The sequence below is a fragment of the Choloepus didactylus genome, chromosome 5, assembly GCF_015220235.1.
Source record: "Choloepus didactylus isolate mChoDid1 chromosome 5, mChoDid1.pri, whole genome shotgun sequence".
Lineage (NCBI taxonomy): Eukaryota > Metazoa > Chordata > Mammalia > Pilosa > Megalonychidae > Choloepus > Choloepus didactylus.
In genome coordinates, this window is record NC_051311.1 from 101,150,533 (window position 1) to 101,162,355 (window position 11,823).

The 11,823-nt window shown below is 35.4% G+C and overlaps 1 pseudogene; it reads left to right on the forward strand.

The window, feature by feature from the left end:
• Window positions 1–3,351: 3,351 nt before the first annotated feature.
• On the forward strand, window positions 3,352–5,394 carry LOC119535395 (annotated as a pseudogene).
• Window positions 5,395–11,823: the final 6,429 nt, after the last annotated feature.

Sequence of the window (11,823 nt, forward strand, 5' to 3'; positions counted from 1 at the left end):
TAACACCCCATCTAAATCCTTGCAATAAAACCCAATGGGAAGAAAAGTCTATTTTACATTATGTTTTACTAAAATGTAAGGTGTATTGTACAATATAGCTAGTCCCCAAGAGTCAACAAGTGATCCTTAATTACCCAGAAAAAGATGTACAGAACATCAGTTAGAACTACTTAATTGCTGTTGCTATGCCTGATTCAGTCTGAGGGGATGAAAAGAAAAAGAAATGGAAAGCAAAATACTTTCCAGGTGCTTGTAGAATTTCTCAAAGGATTACATTTTAATATTGAATGAAGCCAAAGAATAAAATTCTAACTGTAGAATTTGAAGAATCATCAATTTATATTGGGAGCTATGGGTGGTGATGCATAAGGGTAGAATAGGCATATTCTAGGCTTTTCCAACTCCACATTTAGCTACCACTGCCCAGAAGACAGGAGAAAAATAACTGCCATGTTCAGAATTAAGTCTAGCAGGATCTCAGAGTAGAGGTCCCAGACCTTCTTTCTCTTCATGTAAAATCTATAGCCCCAGTATTCTCTGCACAATCTTCTATTCACAAAACAAATGGACATTTGGTGACTAAGAGGAAAAGAAAAAGAAGGTAGATAAAAGAGATGGCTAAATTCTATGCTCAAAGACAAACAAGGAAAATGGAGTTAAAATCAAGACATTTAGTGCTCACTTCTATAAAATTAGTCATACCTTGGTCTAAAACCTCTCTGTCTTGTAATAAATGCTACTTCATGCATGTTTTCACATACATTAACATATCAGTACAGAGAGATAAGAAATGTTCTCTTCAGTTGAGAAAACCAAAGCATATGTTAATTTATGTCTAATTAGAACAAGTGATAGCATGAGTTGAAACCAGCTCACCCACCTCATAATGTTCTTTCAGGTATTTTCCCCCATAAACTTCTGGAATTTTTTTCATCCTTTTCATTTGATCATGGCAATCCATTCATCACTGGGTTATCAGATATTTAGATCATAAGATCATTAGATAAGTTAGGTTGTAGGAAAGAACACACCTGACTTTTATCTTTTATTTCACTGTTAATTACATATATAGAACTCTCAGAAGTAAATGTTTCATCAGATAAAGACGGAAGATGGTTTATGGTTCATTAATTAGAATGTGAAACCATACAAACTTTGTTTTATGTTTTCATAACAAGAGTTTTAAACTCTTGTAACATCATAAATAATCATTAACATTCAGAGTTAGGAGAGACCATGGGGACCCTCCAGACCTAATTTTATACCTGAAGAATCCAGGGCCAAGGAATATGGGAGTGATCACCTACCTCCATCTGACACATGCCTTGCTGTCCTCTTTACAACATAGCACCCTGCTATAGAGCTCTTTCTTAAAAAAAAAAGAAAAAAAAAAAATCAGCTATGTTTCAAAACCTTGCCAACACAGAATCTTAAGGTTATATTTTCTTAGCTGGGTTGGGGTGTGGTGAATAATTAAATTCAGCAGGAATGCACTTCAAAATAAAAATAAAAACATAGCCCAGCCCCTTTGGCCCAAGTCCTGAGACCTCAGAAAAGAAAAAGCTCCTTGACTATGAACACTCACTAGAGGTTGGAAAGGTTTTCCATGCCTGATATAGGAGTCCACATAACTTTTGCAGAAAGGGGAGGAATTTAAAGTCAAATCAATGACTCTTTGTTTTTGATGTTTAATAATGTACATATATCAACAAACAATCTCCAAGGAAGGATTTTAAGGAAAAACAAACAACTTTCTTATGTATCACATAAGAAAAAAATCCTCTTTAAGCTTGTTTTTCTTATTACCTTCATAGCACTCCTACAAAACCCTTAAGCATGTTTTAGACATAGTATATCCTTCTAAGAAAATAGGGAGGGAAATTCCTATGATACCTATTGAGGCATCCCTTATTTGTATAAGGGTGATGAAACCAAGAAAAATATGCCCTCTTGTGGCTTATTTGTTCTAGTTCACAACCAATCAACAGTATTCTATTATTTCCTGAAACCCAAACATACCTGTACTCCAAGTGGAATTAAACTATTCCTTTGTGCTTGAGAACAAGTCCATGCAGATAGCAGGAAGACATTCCAAGACTTCTGCTTTGTTCAAGGTCATAAGCAATTGCTTAGCCACAAAGAAATCAGTATCCCCCAAAACAGGGGAAGATTTTCCAAAACAACCCACAGATTCGGAGAGATATCAGAATGTCTTCCAAATAATTTCATTAGATAGAATTTCTTTCCCTAATAGTAAGGTTTATCTTGGATAGACTTAAACCATCAGTTTCCACAAACAGGAGAAAATTCATGATTTCCCTTCCTACTTTTGTATTTTGCCTCTAATATTTCTTCAACTGCGGGATGATGCTTATATTTCCATTTAAAGAAGTAAACTTAAATTTCCATTTAAAGAAGTAAACTATATAATAAAGCAATTAAGAGAATACTGATTTCCTTGTCTGCATATTCTTTTCTCTCTTTCCGCCTAGTTTATTCAGAAATGAGGATGTAACAAGTGCATTACATTCTATGATTCAGAGATATATTTAATTTCATGGTATTACAAAAAAAATGCTCACTATGTTTTCATAAGATAGCAGAATGGAGAAAGGTCTAGTGAAAAATAGACTTTGCTGATTGGGAAAATGACTCATGCAAGCTATGCTTTAAATTATTAAATAAATTAGTGACTGTCAAAAGTTTAAAAGAGGCAAGTTGCTAGATCCTTAGTACAACTATACAATAATACAATTATTAGTAACGGTATTATCATTTTACAGACAAAGAAGCAAAGTTAAGTGACTTACAGTCACACATTATCATATGACCGGATCCACTTTGTACCGTAAGTAGGCCAGTGAGCTATTTCCTTATCGATACACTTGCCTTAGCAAGTTACTGCAGAAATATATGAAGTTGTATCTTACAGGCCAGAAAGAATAAATACAATTTCCCAAAATGCCCAATTTAATACATCTACTGCTTTACAAAGTTGCAAGCTAAAATGGAATTCTGTTCTTGTAAGTCTATATAGTTCTGTGAACATTCTAATGGTAACTAGATGTACTTTCATTAGAATTATCATTTTCAAAGAGCGTTCATTTAAGAGTTCAAGATTTTTTACTTTAGTTGCTTTTAATTTAGTGAATAAAATGAATCGCTATACTATAATAGCATTAACAAATAGCAATGCCTCAGACATGGCTTTTCTGCTGCGTCAGGGCCGCGGACCGCGGAAGGCGAGAGCCAGCTGGCTTGTTCCACCACCCCGAGGTGCTGTGGTTTCGCGGCGGCGCCGGGCGCGACACCCTCTCCAGACCCAGAGTACGTAGGTGCCGGGCGGCTGCCATGAACTCCGGAGCCATGAGGATTCACAGCAAAGGACATTTCCAGGGTGAAATTCAAGTCAAAAATGAAAAAAGCAGACCATCTTTGAGATCTCTAAAAACCAATAACAACAAACCAGAAATATCCAAATGTAAACCACTTCGGGGAAGAGTATTTTACCCGGACTTATCTTCCGTCACAATATCTGAAAGACTGCAAAAAGACATTAAAGATCTTGGAGGGCGTGTTGAAGAATTTCTCAGCAAGAATATCATTTATCTTATTTCAAATGAAAAGGAAGCTAAATTTGCACAATCCTTGGGTAGAATTTCTCCTACATCAAGTCCAGAATCTGTGTATACTGCAGAAACCACCTCACTCCATCCCAGCCATGATGGAAGTTCATTTAAGTCTCCAGACTCAGTTTTTTTTTTTAGGTGTGTTTCAGCAGAGGAAAATTATTTGTTGAAAAAGCTGTCAACAAATCATGGTCAAAGGACCATGATTTTATTCCTTCAAGTAGTATATTCCTTCAAATGCCTTTTTATGGGGGGTAAAAATTCTTCATATTGATGATGTTAGATACTACATTGAACCAAAGAAAAAAAATTGCATTTACTCAAGAAATCAAGCACTTATGTAAGAGACAAGGGGAAAAGAGCTGGTACACAGAAAATAAGAACAGGTAGACTGAAAAAGCCTTTTGTAAAGGTGGAAGATACGAGTCAACTTTATAGGCCATTTTATCTTCAGTTGACCAACGTGTCTTTTATAAATTATTCTATTCAGAATCCCTGTAGTCCATTTGAGGTGGATAAACCATCCATCATTCAAAAGCAAACTCAGGTTAAACTAAGAATCCAAACATGTTGATAAATATGGTGGAACCCCAACTCAACTCCATTTGAAAGAGAAGAAATAAAAAGGATATTGTGAACGTTGCTTGCAGAAATATGAAGACCTCAAAACTCATCTTCTAAGTAAGCAACACAGAAACTTTGCACAGAGTAACCAGTATCAAGTTGTTGATGATATTGTATCTAAGTTAGTTTTTGATTTTGTGGAATATGAAAGGGACACGCCTAAAAAGCAAAGAATACAATGTAGTGTTGGCTCCCTTTCTCCTGTTACTGCAAAGAAGACTAAACCAAGAGAATACCTAGAACTGCAATATATTTCTCAGAACAACTTCAGGGAAAATAAAGTTGTGCAGATAATCAAGCAAAATTCCTGTGTAAAGAAACCCGGAACTTGAACAAAAATTCATGTTTATTTTAGAACCCACACCCTGCCCTTCAAGTGAACTGAGAAAACTTGAGAAGAAAAACACTAACAAATATTCCATGTTAAATCCAGCTGAGAATGACATAAACCAGAATTTTTTCACAGCTGCCTTCCCATAAAAATGAGCAAGGATGCATTCTTAATGTTTCTGAACATAAATGCATTATAAATGAAGGTGACTTAGAAGAACTAAGGGCGGATGACTGTCCGTGTGGGCTACAGGCATCTATACAATTTTCTGATTTCAGTAAGAATAATAGTGCATCTCAACTGAAACAAAAGTCAGATACTGTGCCTTTTCCAGCAAAGGATCTGAAGGAAAAGGACCTTAATTCAACATTTGGTCATGATTCTGGTCTCCTAGCAATAAAAAGTTCACAAGAGCACCTAACAATTCAGGCAAACACTCCATCCCATAACCCTCTCATTGAACCAAATGATTGTGACACCAAGAATATGGATAGTTTACCTTCTGGTGAAATCCATCAGAAAGTGAGAATATTATTTGGAAGAAATAAAAAAGAAAATCTGGAACCAAATGTGGAATCAGATAAGAAAATAACTGAGTTTCTTACTACACAAGAAGAAAACAGAATTTGTAGTTCACCAGTACTACTGGACTTACTTCAGACTAGTGAAGAAAAATCGGAATTTTTGGCCTTCATATACTGCAAACAGTGGCACATATGATGTTATAGATATTGGGGGAGAAGAAAATTCAAATGATGTGTTGTCAATTTTTTCTCTTCCCCTTCCAGTTCTACATTTACTGGCACTTAATCTTTAAACAATTTATATTTTTCAGAAATGATAAGGATCATATTCTTGAAATTTTTATAAATATGAATAAAAATTCTTAGAATTTTTTTTGCCAACTTTTTTTACAGAACCAAATGTAGACATTAACAATGAAGGTGATGTTTGCATTTTTTTTTTTTTTTTTTTTACAAAATTGAATACCTGTTATAGAAAAATTGTAGGGTAAACTGACTCATCTTATTTTGCATACTATTTTCATAATTGTTTCCTAAGATTTCTTATGAGTAATGATATAGCTTGCTTTATGTCACTGAAAACTAATTTCAAGTAAAATTAGCATTATAAATTAAAAAAAATTGCAGTCTCTTTCTGCTTGATATTTCAGTGAAAATATTTTTCCCTACATCAAGCAAAATAATACTTTCCAAATCTTTGTTCTTACATTGGACAAAAGTACTTCTGCATTAGAAGCCTATGATAATCCATATAGATGTGCAATTATAATTAAAAATTAATATAATTTTACTATATTTAGAACTTCCAATTCTAAGGACAGGAGCCCATTTTAAACAATAAAAATTGTCATTTAATGAAAGTACTAAGAAATTAACATTTCATTAAAAATAAAATAGCAGTCATCTATGTTAAAAAATGGTAAGGATCTGCCAATATTTGCTATTCAAAGATTATAAAATCATGATATTAAAACAGTGGGGTACAGATTAGTTGAGAGTTAATCAAACAAGTAAAACAAATTAGAAGTTCAGAGGACAGATTTAGGTCTATATTATAATTCAGATAAACATTGGGAATTATGTCTTCTGTCCCCAAACTTGGATGCACAATAAACATCTCCTTTTCTAAAAATTAATTTTGTTTTCTTTCATCTGGAATATAGAAAATAATATATATGCATAAATACACAATGCATATGTAATAAACTAGAAACTTGCACTCAAGAATTCACAATCCAACTTTAGATTTAGAACATTACTAGTATCTTTGACATTTTCCTTGTGCACTAAATCCTAAATTTAGTGTTTATCTTGTCTTTCTTTTTCTGTACATATACATATGACACTAAGCAATATACTGCATGATGATATATTGCCATTTACATAAATGGCAACAGCTTCATAAAAATGGCAAACTTCTGTGACACTTCCTTCACGGAATTCTATGTATCTAACATTCATCTTCCCTACAGTGTGTATCTATTGTTTTTCGCATATCTTTGTGAATATTTATGATTATTCGTTCTTATGCTGCTGGCCAGTTGAGTTGTTTCCAATATTTTTACTACAAACAATGCTGCATGAACATATGTACATGTCACCTTATTTTTCTTTTATTCAACATGAAGTTTGTCTCAAACCCTCTATCAGTCAGGGTCCAGTTATGAAAGCAGAAACCATTCCAAGTATTTCAAATCCAAGACATTTAATATGGGGAATTGGATATAAAAGGTCTGGAAAGAGGTACAAAAGGGAGAAGAAGGAGGTCTGGAAGAGTGAAAAGAAAGAAAGAGTGATACCCAGGGATTAGATGCTGCTAATGTCATATCTCCAAATCTCATCAGCTGTGGCACTGTTGAACATGATGTTCTAGTACATACTAGATCTGCCAAGCTGTGCTGATTTGACCAGGACTGGTCTGTCAAAAGCTATTAGCTCTGTGATACTGGAATTAGAAACCCCTCAACCCCACTAACACCTTACCAGCAACAACCAGGAACTACTACCACCTGCCTCACAGGAGCAGGAACCATAGAGCATTTCTGTTCCTCCTGCCTACTGATGTTTGGCCACTTTCTTCTCCTAACTAAATCCAACTAAGGGCTGGAGTATGAATTGTACTTTTCACAATCCCAGCTCCAGATAGAGCATAGAAGGGCAGATACGTGGCTGGGAGTTAATAGGAAAATAAGCAGTACAAACTCTCATTTCTATCTACAAGTGGAACATTTAACTTAGTCATTTTCAGGTATAATCAGTCAATTAGTGATTTCTCAAACAATTAAAAATGTAATTACATTTAAGTTCAGGGTTCTGCAATTCATTGCTTTCTCCTAATGGCAGCATTTAATTCAAAAGAGGCTCAAACAAAGTCCAAGAATTGAAGGAAGGAAGGTGTTCCAGTTTGCTAATGCTGCCATTATGCTTTTATAAAGGAGATTTATTAGGTTACAAAGTCACAGTTCTAAGGCCATAGAAGTGTCCAGACTAAGGCATCAGCTAGAGGCTACCTTCAAGGAAGAATGGCCGATGGCATCTGGAACACCTCCGTCAGCTGGGAAGACACATGGCTGGCTGTTCTGGTTTGCTAATGCTGCCAGAGTGCAAAACACCAGAAATGGATTGGCTTTTATAAAGGGGGCTTATTTGGTTACAAAGCTACAGTCTTACGACCATAAAGTGTCCAAGGTAAGTCATCAATAATTGGGTACCTTCACTGGAAGATGGCAATGGTGTCTGGAAAACATCTGTTAGCTGAGAAGGCACGTGGCTGGCATCTACTTCAGAGTTCTGGTTTCAAAATGGCTTTCTCCCAGGATGTTCCTCTCTAGACTGCAGTTCCTCAAAAATGTCACTCTTAGTTGCTCTTGGGGCATTTTTCCTCTCTTAGCTTCTCCAGAGCAAAAATCTGCTTTCAACGGCTATCTTCAAACTGTCTCTCATCTGCAGCTTCTCTCTCATCTCCTGTGCATTCTTCAAAGTGTCCCTCTTGGCTGTAGCAAGCTTGCTCCTTCTGTCTGAGTTTATATAGTGCTCTAGTAAACTAATCAAGGCCCATGCTGAATGAGTGGGGCTGCACCTTCATGGAAATCATCCAATCAGAGTTATCACCTACAGTTGGGTGGGTTGCATCTCCATGGAAATGCTCAAAGAATTGCAATCTAATCAACACTGGTAACGTCTGCCCACACAAGATTGCATCAAAGATAATGGCATTTTGGGGGACACAATACATTCAAACTGGTGCACTGACGTCTGCTGGTCCTTTGCTCCTGGGTTGTGTTTCAAAATGGCTTTCTCCCAAATGTCTCTGGGTTTCTGTCTCTCTTAGCTTCTCTGGAGCAAACTCTGGGCTGGCATCTCCAAATGTCTCCAAGCATCTGCTTTCAGCTGCTGTCTCCAAAATGTCTCTCTCAGCTGCTCTTGGGGCATTTTGTCCACTCTTAACTCCCGTGCATCCTTAGCTTAGCATCTCCACATGTCCTTCTGTCCACAATTCCAAGCATCTCTAAGCATCCCTAAGCATCAGCTGCATCTGGGCCTGCATTAGCTCTCTTTTTAAGGACTCCAGTAAACCAATCAAGACCTACCCTGAATGGGCGGGGCCAAATCTCCATGGAAACATTCAATCAAGAGGTCACACCCTGATCAAAAAGATTAATCTATCTGCCCCTACAAGATTGCATTAAAGAATGTGGCTTTTTCTGGGGGACATAATATATCCAAACCGGCACAGAGGGAATATCTTACTTATAGACATTATTTTCCTTCCACTGACACCCACAAAGATGAATGCAAAATGCTCTTCTGGAATTTACCCTCTTTTCCCATTATGACTGTTGAAAAATCACCATCCAGTTATGGTATCCAATCATAAATTCCACTCACATTGCTCCTTGTTCGAAATACTAGGTTCCATTGGGCTCATTAGCCCTTTCTCAGATACTTACATTCCATACTCTCCTGTGATACTACTTGGTCCATGAGAAACTGGTTTGAGAGCATAGTACAATTTCTTGTGCCTTCTTGTGGCATGACAGGATAATCCCTCGGTTTTATCTACTGACATTACACTTTCATATTATGGGGCACAAATGTGAGGCTGCTAGTTCTAGAGGTCCAGAAGATAAGTACTAACCTCCTTCACTATCATTTTACCAAATTTATAGGATGTTCTATCATTACTAGACTTTGCCAGACAGTGGCAAGCTGGAAAGAACACATGTTCCCATAGAATTATTTTGTTTCTTCAGCTCAGTGCCTACTTCCCTAGAAGTAGTCCCTAAGTAGGGGTAATGCTGTTTTTCATCTATTCTATTTATTATGTCTTGTTTACATCATATACTTTACCCTTCAGGATTTAGAAATGGCAAACAGATTTGTTTGTGCAAATAAAAAACAAAGTGTTGCCTCTTTAGATGCTGCAAAAAAGTTTAAAGAAATCTATTCAGAAATCTCAAAGTTCAAAGTTGAATCTTTTTGTTTCATTAAATTTCTTTGGGCTTTTCTTTTAATGAATGACCCCACGGGACATGGAATACTAGTGACTCAATGAATGATAGGTTTTTGAAATAACCAGCAAATGCTGAGATAAAATATTTGTACCCCAAAGTGTTATCTTCAAAATGCATTCCATGTATAATGAAAGATGGTATTTAAAATCAGTAAGACAATGATGAATGTTCAATAATGATTAGAATAGAATAATTAACTATATAGTGGGAAAATACAGCACGTTCCCTAAACGTGCTGTATTCCCTAACATTCCCTAAAATTGAAATCATTCATTAAAGTTGTCAGTGTAAAAATGAACCAGCAAGTTCTAGGACAATTGGAGAGCCATAATTCTAGAATCCTACTTCACACCATACCAAAAAATAAATTCCAGGTGAAAGTTAAAACAATAAGCCATTTGGAAGAAAAAATGGGAGTAAGTCTTCTTTAAGTAGACAAAGACAGTTTAAACAATACTCAAAAATGCTAACCATCAAGACACAACTTGATAAATTGAACTGTTCTTCATCAAAAGACCCAATTGAGTAAAACCACAGAATGCAAGAAGACATTTGAAATCCATATATCTCACCAAGTCTCATATTCAGCATATGTAAGGTACTTACACTAGTGGATGAGAAAAAGACAGACAATCCAATAGAAAAATGGTCTAAAGACTGACCCAAATAGGCTCTTCATGAGAGAGGATATCCAAAAGGCCAGTAACTTTGATAGTCATCAACAAAATGCAAATTAAAACCACAAAGTGATTCCATGGCATACCAACCAGAGTGGCTAAAATGAAAAAGGCAAAATACCAATAGTTGCAGGATTAGAACTCTAATGCACAAGAGGTGGAAGTGTAAATTTGTACAACTGCTTTGGAACACTCTTCCATGGTATCTACCGAAAACTGAATATATTCATACATTATAGCCCAGCAATTCCATTCATAGGTAGAGCCCAAGAAAGATGTATTGATGTAGAAATGTACAGTGATATTCATGGCAACGCTATTTGAAATAGCCACTTATTGGAAGCCATACAAACTCTCCATCAACAGTAGACTAGATAAAGGAATTGTAGGCAATTTTCACAATGGAAGGCCATGCCACAGTAAAAAGAAATGATCTACAACATCAACAACGTATATGAATCTCAAAAAAGCAATAGTGAGGGAAAGACGACAGTCTCACATGGTACAATTTTTAGGTATGATTATAATCATAATCTTGTATGAGTTTTATTTTATATGAATCTTAAAATCAACTTGTTTAGTTCCAAGAAGAAAGGTTCATATTAAATTTGTATATTAACATTAGAAGAATTGACTCTTTACGATCTTGACTCCTCCAAACCAATAATAAGGAACATCGTTCAATTTGTTCAAGTTTACTTTTGTGTCTTTCAAGAATGTTTTAAATCTTATCTTATATAGGTTTTGTACATTTATTAATAATATTACTCCTAAATATTTTATATTTATTGCTGATATTGTAAATGAGGTTTCTTTTCCATTATATTTTCTTACTGGATATCATCTATGTATGTGAAAACTATTGCTTTCTGTATGCTAATTTTATATGTAATGACTTTCTGCATTCTGTATTTTTTTCCTTACTCCTACCATGGATTATTTTGGAGTATTCAAGAATATTATCATATAATCTGCAAATAATAGTATTGATTTTCTGGTCTTTGAAGGTTTGGTGGCAATCTTTAATAACTATTTCTTCTGCAGAAATTTACCTATGGCTACTGGGATGCATTTTGGTAAATTGTGTTTCCCCAGAATGTTATCCATTTCATTAGATTTACAAATTTATTTGCATAGAGTCAAGCAAATAGTCTCTTAATTTTTAATTGCTTTCATTAATTATTACTTTTATATTTATTATGTATCTCTTATTATGTTTATTTATATGTTTTCTTTCTTTTCTATTTTCTTTCTTTTCTATTTTCATTAAGTAATCTAGTTGTCTTTAGTTTGCTAGGCTTAAACAATGGGAATTTGTTGGCTCATGGTTTTGAGGTTAATCGAAGTCCAAAATCAAGTTATCAGCAAGGATATGCTTTCTTCTCAAAGTCTACAACATTATGATACTAGCTGACATCAACCCTTGGTGTTCCTTGGCTTGTATCACTGCTTCACATCACAAGGCAACATCCTCTCCTTTCTCTTCCAGTTCCGTTGACTTCCAACTTCTGGCTGCTCCCATGG